The sequence below is a fragment of the Mesoplodon bidens genome (genome assembly GCF_964165515.1).
Source record: "Mesoplodon bidens genome assembly, chromosome: 6".
In the NCBI taxonomy this organism is placed as follows: domain Eukaryota; kingdom Metazoa; phylum Chordata; class Mammalia; order Artiodactyla; family Ziphiidae; genus Mesoplodon; species Mesoplodon bidens.
The window spans coordinates 77966399-77972492 of record NC_138162.1 but is presented as its reverse complement, the minus strand read 5'-3'; the positions used below and the strand labels follow the sequence as shown (position 1 = coordinate 77972492).

The 6094-nt window shown below is 45.0% G+C and overlaps 1 long non-coding RNA gene across 1 annotated transcript in view; it reads left to right on the top strand.

Moving 5' to 3' along the window:
• Positions 1–6094, top strand: part of LOC308619422 — a 98586-nt gene that overhangs the window by 64042 nt on the left and 28450 nt on the right. The window lies entirely within an intron of this gene.

The following is a 6094-nucleotide window of genomic DNA, read 5'->3' as shown; positions in this document are numbered from 1 at the left end:
AAGGTCCCTGACCTCGGAGACTTCAGCTTAGACCCGCTGCTGACGAATTTTATACAAAAGGCTTTGGGAGCTGTAGTTTTGCTGTGAACGGGTTGGGGTCCTGAAGCTGCTTGGCCGCCAGTATAGGTTACAGCAGTTAGGAGATTGCGGACAGGAGACTGACTGCCTGATTTAAATATGTCCCCTGCCCACTTCCTACTTGTGTGGCCAGTGGGTTAAGTTAACCTCTCTGTGTCTCATCTGTAAAATGGGGTATACAAGTTTCTACTTCACAGGGTTGTTATAAGGATAAAATGAGTTAATCTATGTGAAGTTTTCTTGGACAGGCCCTGGATCCTGTTAAGTCCACAATAAATACTAAGTTAATACATTTTAAAATAAAATTTTACTTAGGTAGTGTAGTGCAAAGGAATATGAACTGTGAAAGTTCTTTTGTATTTTATATGTGCTTTAGAAAATGTCCAATATGTGTACTAGAGAATATCATCTTTATGGGTAAGATAGTGGGAAGAGGAGATAGAAAGTGTTAAAATTCTACCAAAGCCACCTTGGTACTTTGTGAATAGAGTAGATAAGACACACATATAAATACTTAGGACAGTGACAAGTGTTAAATGGGTGTCAGCGTTGCATGGGAGAGTATATACAACTAGGGGTGGGGGCAGTCAGGGAAGTCTTCACGGAGGAAGGGACATTTGTTCAGGGCCTTGAAAAACAGGATAAAGGAGGTGGAATCTGACTGGCTCTCTGACAGGGCATTCTTTTGGTTGGGAGACATTTTCCTGCATTCAAGTAATTCTAAACAGCAGTTTATTGAGCACCTGTTATGTAGATGTTAGGCATGAAGAAACCATTTCTTCTTGTAAAGTGTCTGGAGATACTTTTTTTTTAATATAAATTTTATTTATGACTGTTGGGTCTTCGTTGCTGGGCATGGGCTTTCTCTAGTTGCAGTGAGCGGGGGCTACTCTTCATGGCAGTGCACGGGCTTCTCATTGCAGTGGCTTCTCTTGTTGAGGAGCACGGGCTCTAGGCACGCGGGCCTCAGCAGTTGTGGCTCGCGGGCTCCAGAGGGCAGGCTCAGTAGTTGTGGCACACGGGCTTATTTGCTCCACAGCATGTGGGATCTTCCCGGACCAGGGCTCGAACCCGTGTCCCCTGTATTGGCAGGCGGATTCTTAACCACTGAGCCACCAGGGAAGCCCTGGAGATACTTTTGCTTGTCACAACTAGGCCGGGGTAGGGTGTGTGTGCGCTATTGACATCTAGTAGGTAGAGCCCAGGGATGCTGTTAGACATCCTGCCATGAACAGGAAGGACACCCACAACACAGAATTATCTAGTCCAAAACATCAATGGTGCCAAGTCTGAGAAGCACTCACTAAAGCCACACTGGTAGAATCCACTGGAGGCAAAGAGAAGTGTGTTGGTTGTTGGCCTCTGCCCCAGACCCGTGGCACTAACAGTGAGGCCCTTCCTCACACACTCAGAACATCATTACTTAGAGAGTTGAATTACTATTAACCAGCATGCTTAGCGTGTTCTGGCATAGAAAGTGCCCCGGTACCTGCTCCAACTGCCTGCAAAGTTGGTATCACTGCCCTGTCTTTTCAGCCAAGGAAACAGGCTTGGAATAGCAGAGCAGAGAATATTAAGGTCTCCCAAAAATCTGTTCTTCTCCAGATTCTGGGAGGTGATCAAAGGCAATTGGGCACACCTGGTAAGAGGCTGGGCCCCCCCCCACCCCACCCATGGATGTGCATAGATGTGGAGGGACCCTGTAGGTACCAGTGCCTTTCCCCTGCTCTCTAGGTTGCCTCCCCCTAAAGGCAGGTGCTAGGGGGTGGTGTGTGGCAACCCCAATGCCTGTCTGGTTGAGGGCGGGGGAGAATTTCCCTGGAACTCACATTGTCGGCCCTTAGGGTACTTTTTTTTTTTTTTTTTTTTGGTGTACGCGGGCCTCTCACTGCTGTGGCCTCTCCCGTTGCGGAGCACAGGCTCCGGACACACAGGCTCCGCGGCCATGGCTCGTGGGCCCAGCCGCTCCGCGGCATGTGGGATCTTCCGGGATCGGGGCACGAACCCGTGTCCCCTGCATCGGCAGGCGGACTCTCAACCACTGCGCCACCAGGGAAGCCCTGGGTACTTTTTTTTTTTTTTTTTTTTTTTTAAACCACTTTATTGGAGTATAATAGCTTTACAATGGTGTGTTAGTTTCTGCTTTATAACAAAGTGAATCAGTTATACATATACATATGTTCCCATATCTCTTCCCTCTTGCATCTCCCTCCCTCCCACCCTCCCTATCCCACCCCTCTAGGTGGTCACAAAGCACGGAGCTGATCTCCCTGTGCTATGCGGCTGCTTCCCACTAGCTATCTATTTTACGTTTGGTAGTGTATATATGTCCATGCCTCTCTCTCGCTTTGTCACAGCTTACCTTAGGGTACTTTGATGAGATGTATTCTAGGACAGTGATTTGCAAAATGTGCGGAGCAGCAGCTTCGGCAGCACCTGAGAACTTGTCAGAAAGGCAAATTCTCAAGTCCTATTCAGACCTACGGGTCAGAAACTCTACGAGTAGGGCCCAGCAATCTGTGATTTAATAAGCCCTCCAGGGAAATCTGAAGTACCTTGAGGTTTGAGAACCACTGCAGTAGGGTACATCTTGGGCAAAATTGTGAATTAAGCTGGTGTCATGAGGTTATCTTTCTAAATCTAAAATGTTAATCTAACCATAGCGCTACTGTTAGGTCCCTTTCACCACCATCAAGATAAGTGCTCTTTCCACTAGCTTTTGTGTACCCTGCTCTCCGGGTAATCTGAGTATACCAATTAGGGTTAGATTTTGCTGAGTATATCAGAGAACAAGAAAATAATGTTTTAAACAATTTAGAAGTTTATTTCTCTTTCACATCCAAAGATGTTGAGAAACTGGCATCCAGTTTTCTTGGGCAGCTCAACAAAGTTATTAGGAGTCCTTCCAGCTCTCCAATCTATTATCTGGGGTGTGGCCCTTGTCCTCACAGTCCAGAATAGTTGCCAGTATATCAGCCATCACATGTGTATTCTAGGCAGCAGGGTGGAGGGAAAGGCATCCTCTCCCTTCAAAAGACACATTCTGGAATTTTCACCTAATACTTTCACTTGCATCTCATAGGCTAGAAATTAATCATGTGACTGACCTTACTTAGCTGCAAGGGAGGCCAGGAAATGGAGTCATTTAGCTGAGCAGTCAATGTGTCCCAACTAAAATTTGGAAATCCTGTTATTAAAGAAAAGGGGAGAATGGGGGAGGGATGGACTGGGAGTTTGGGGTTATCAGATGCAAACTATTACATATAGAATGGATGGACAACAAGGTCCTACTGTGTAGCACAGGGAACTATATTCAATATCCTGGGATAAACCATAATGGAAAAGAATATAAAAAAGAATGTGTATATGTGTATAACTGAGTCACTTTGCTGTATAGCAGAAATTAACACAGCATTGTAAATCATCTATACTTCAATAAAAAAATAAAATTTAAAAAAAGGGGATGGGACTTCCCTGATGGTCCAGTGGTTAAGACTCTGCGCTCCCAATGCAGGGAGCGTGGGTTTGATTCCTGGTCAGGGAACTACCAAAAAAATTCGGGGGTGGGGTGAATGGATATGAGGAGGCAGCTGGACATCTTTGCCTTCGCACACGACTCACAATTCCCAGAACCAGCGATGCTTTCTTTCCCTTCTGGGTCATCCCTCATGTTGTTCCTTAGTTTTCCATCTCTTTGCCTGGTGTGGAAGATTGGATTTCTCAAAGAGCACCACACAAATATTTATTTCATCTCACATGGACTCCAAAGTCTTTGACACTCCTCAGAGGTGATGCTGTGTGACTTCCAAGATTAGGTCATAAAAAGGATATAGGTTTCTCCTAACTCCATCGTTTTGGAATTCTTGCTCAGGGGACCAGCCATCATATTTTGAGGAAATCCAAACTAGCCCAAGTAGAGACCACATAGAGAGGAACTGAGGCCCCCAGTCAACAGCCAGCATCAACCACTAGACAAGTGAGTGAATCAGCCTTCAGATGATGCCAGCCCCAGCCTTAGAGCCTTCCAGCCGAGGCCCCAGACACCATGGAACAGAAACAAGGTATCCTCACTGTGCCTTGTCTGAATTCCAGACCCACAGCATCTGTGAGCATAAAAGATACGGGCATGGGTTTAAACCAGTATGTTTCAGGGTAATTTGTTCAACAGTCATGATAACTAGAACATGTGGTTATCTCCTTCTCTTCCTCTAGGATTCAACTTAGATGTCAGATGTGACCCTTTCCACAGTCTTTTCTGAAACCAACCTCTCTGTTCTCACAAGCGTGTCTTAGGCACCCTCCTCTGTGTTTCCACAGGCTGTGATGTCATTGTGACTTTCCTTATTTAGCTAGTGTTTCCTTATTTAGCTAAATAAGACACTCTATTGGTGAGTGAATGAATGAAAGAAAAAGTGAATGATGTTCTTCTTTGTTGGTCTCTTATTCCTCTAGGAATGGCTTTATTATCTTGGGTCTCACTGCCAAGGAATAGTATGGAACTAACTGATACTGGCCAGTAGAGATTTACAGAGTAATGTCATCCTCGAGATGTTTATTTGTATTTTACTTGGAGTCTCAAAACTTTTAAGACCCAGTGAATGGATTTTTAAAATCTTACCCCCGAAAATAAATAAGTAAGTAAATAAATAAATAGTCTTACCTCGAATCTGAAAGTTCTCCAGTCTATACCGTCTCAATAAATATTATCTTCAGACACTGAATGGTTCTTGGCAGTAACCTGGGTTGTCACCCCCCACCTCCACCTTCCTTTCCCTCACTCCCCACACTCAACCCCTCAATGAGTTCTGTCAATTCTACCTCCAAAATGTATACCAAATCTGCCCAGTTTCTTTTCTTTTTTTTTTTTTTTTTGGTCCCTGTTTAGAACCATTCTCTTGCTTGGATAACTGCAATGGCTTCATACCTGGTCTTTCACCTCCCACCCCAGCCAGCTGTTTCTTCACACGGAAGGCAGTGTAAGAATGCCTTTCTTACGGCATTCCTTTTTTTCCCAAAGCAACGATTTAGTGTTTTGCACAAATGATCTATGTTTTATAAAAAGTTAGGAGATTGGAAAAAACGTACTCAAAGAGAGCAAGAAATCACCCTTTGGAATATGTTTTCTACGGTAAATGTGTAGTGAACATTCTTCCACACAATGCAGTAGGTGTATATATTTGGTCGGTTGAACAAGGATGCAAGGCAAAACCAATCTCATTCTTTTTAATTTTTAAATTTTTTTTACTTATTTATTGGGTGCGTTGGGTCTTCGTTGCTGTGCACAGGCTTTCCCTAGTTGCAGTGAGCGGGGGGTTACTCTTCGTTGTGGTGCGCGGGCTTCTCATTGTGGTGGCTTCTCTTGTTGTGGAGCGCAGGCTCTGGGCGCACAGGCTTCAGTAGTTGCAGCATGCAGGCTCAGTAGTTGCAGCATGCAGGCCCTAGAGCACATGGGCTTCAGTAGTTGCAGCGCATGGGCTCAGTAGTTGTGGCATGTGAGCTCTAGAGCACAGGCTCCGTCGTTGTGGTGCACGGGCTTAGATGCTGCATGGCATGTGGGATCTTCCTGGACCAGGGATCGAACCCATGTCCCCTGCATTGGCAGGCAGAGTCTTAACCACTGTGCCACCAGGGAAGTCCCTCATTCTTTTTTAAATGCATGAGTCTACCCAACGAGAATACAAGTTACACGAGAGGAAGCAGCTTGTCTGTTTTTGTTCCCTGATATGTCCCCAGAGCCAGATAAGGGCCTGGCATATAGAAGGTCCTCAATATTCAATATTTGTTGAATAAATAAATTATTACTATGCAAATACTATCCATGGCACAACCAATATTTATATTTGATACATTTCCTTTCATGGACAGTTAGGTGTTTTTCATGGAGTTTTAATTGCCTTACCCCCACTTGTGTTGTCTGCCTTGACTGTATTCTTACGTTCCTCAGCTTCCCCAGGACTGTGTGAAATCCCTGGAATGTCCTGTCCTGCAGAAACCCCTCTCTTGGGAGGCTCCTCCC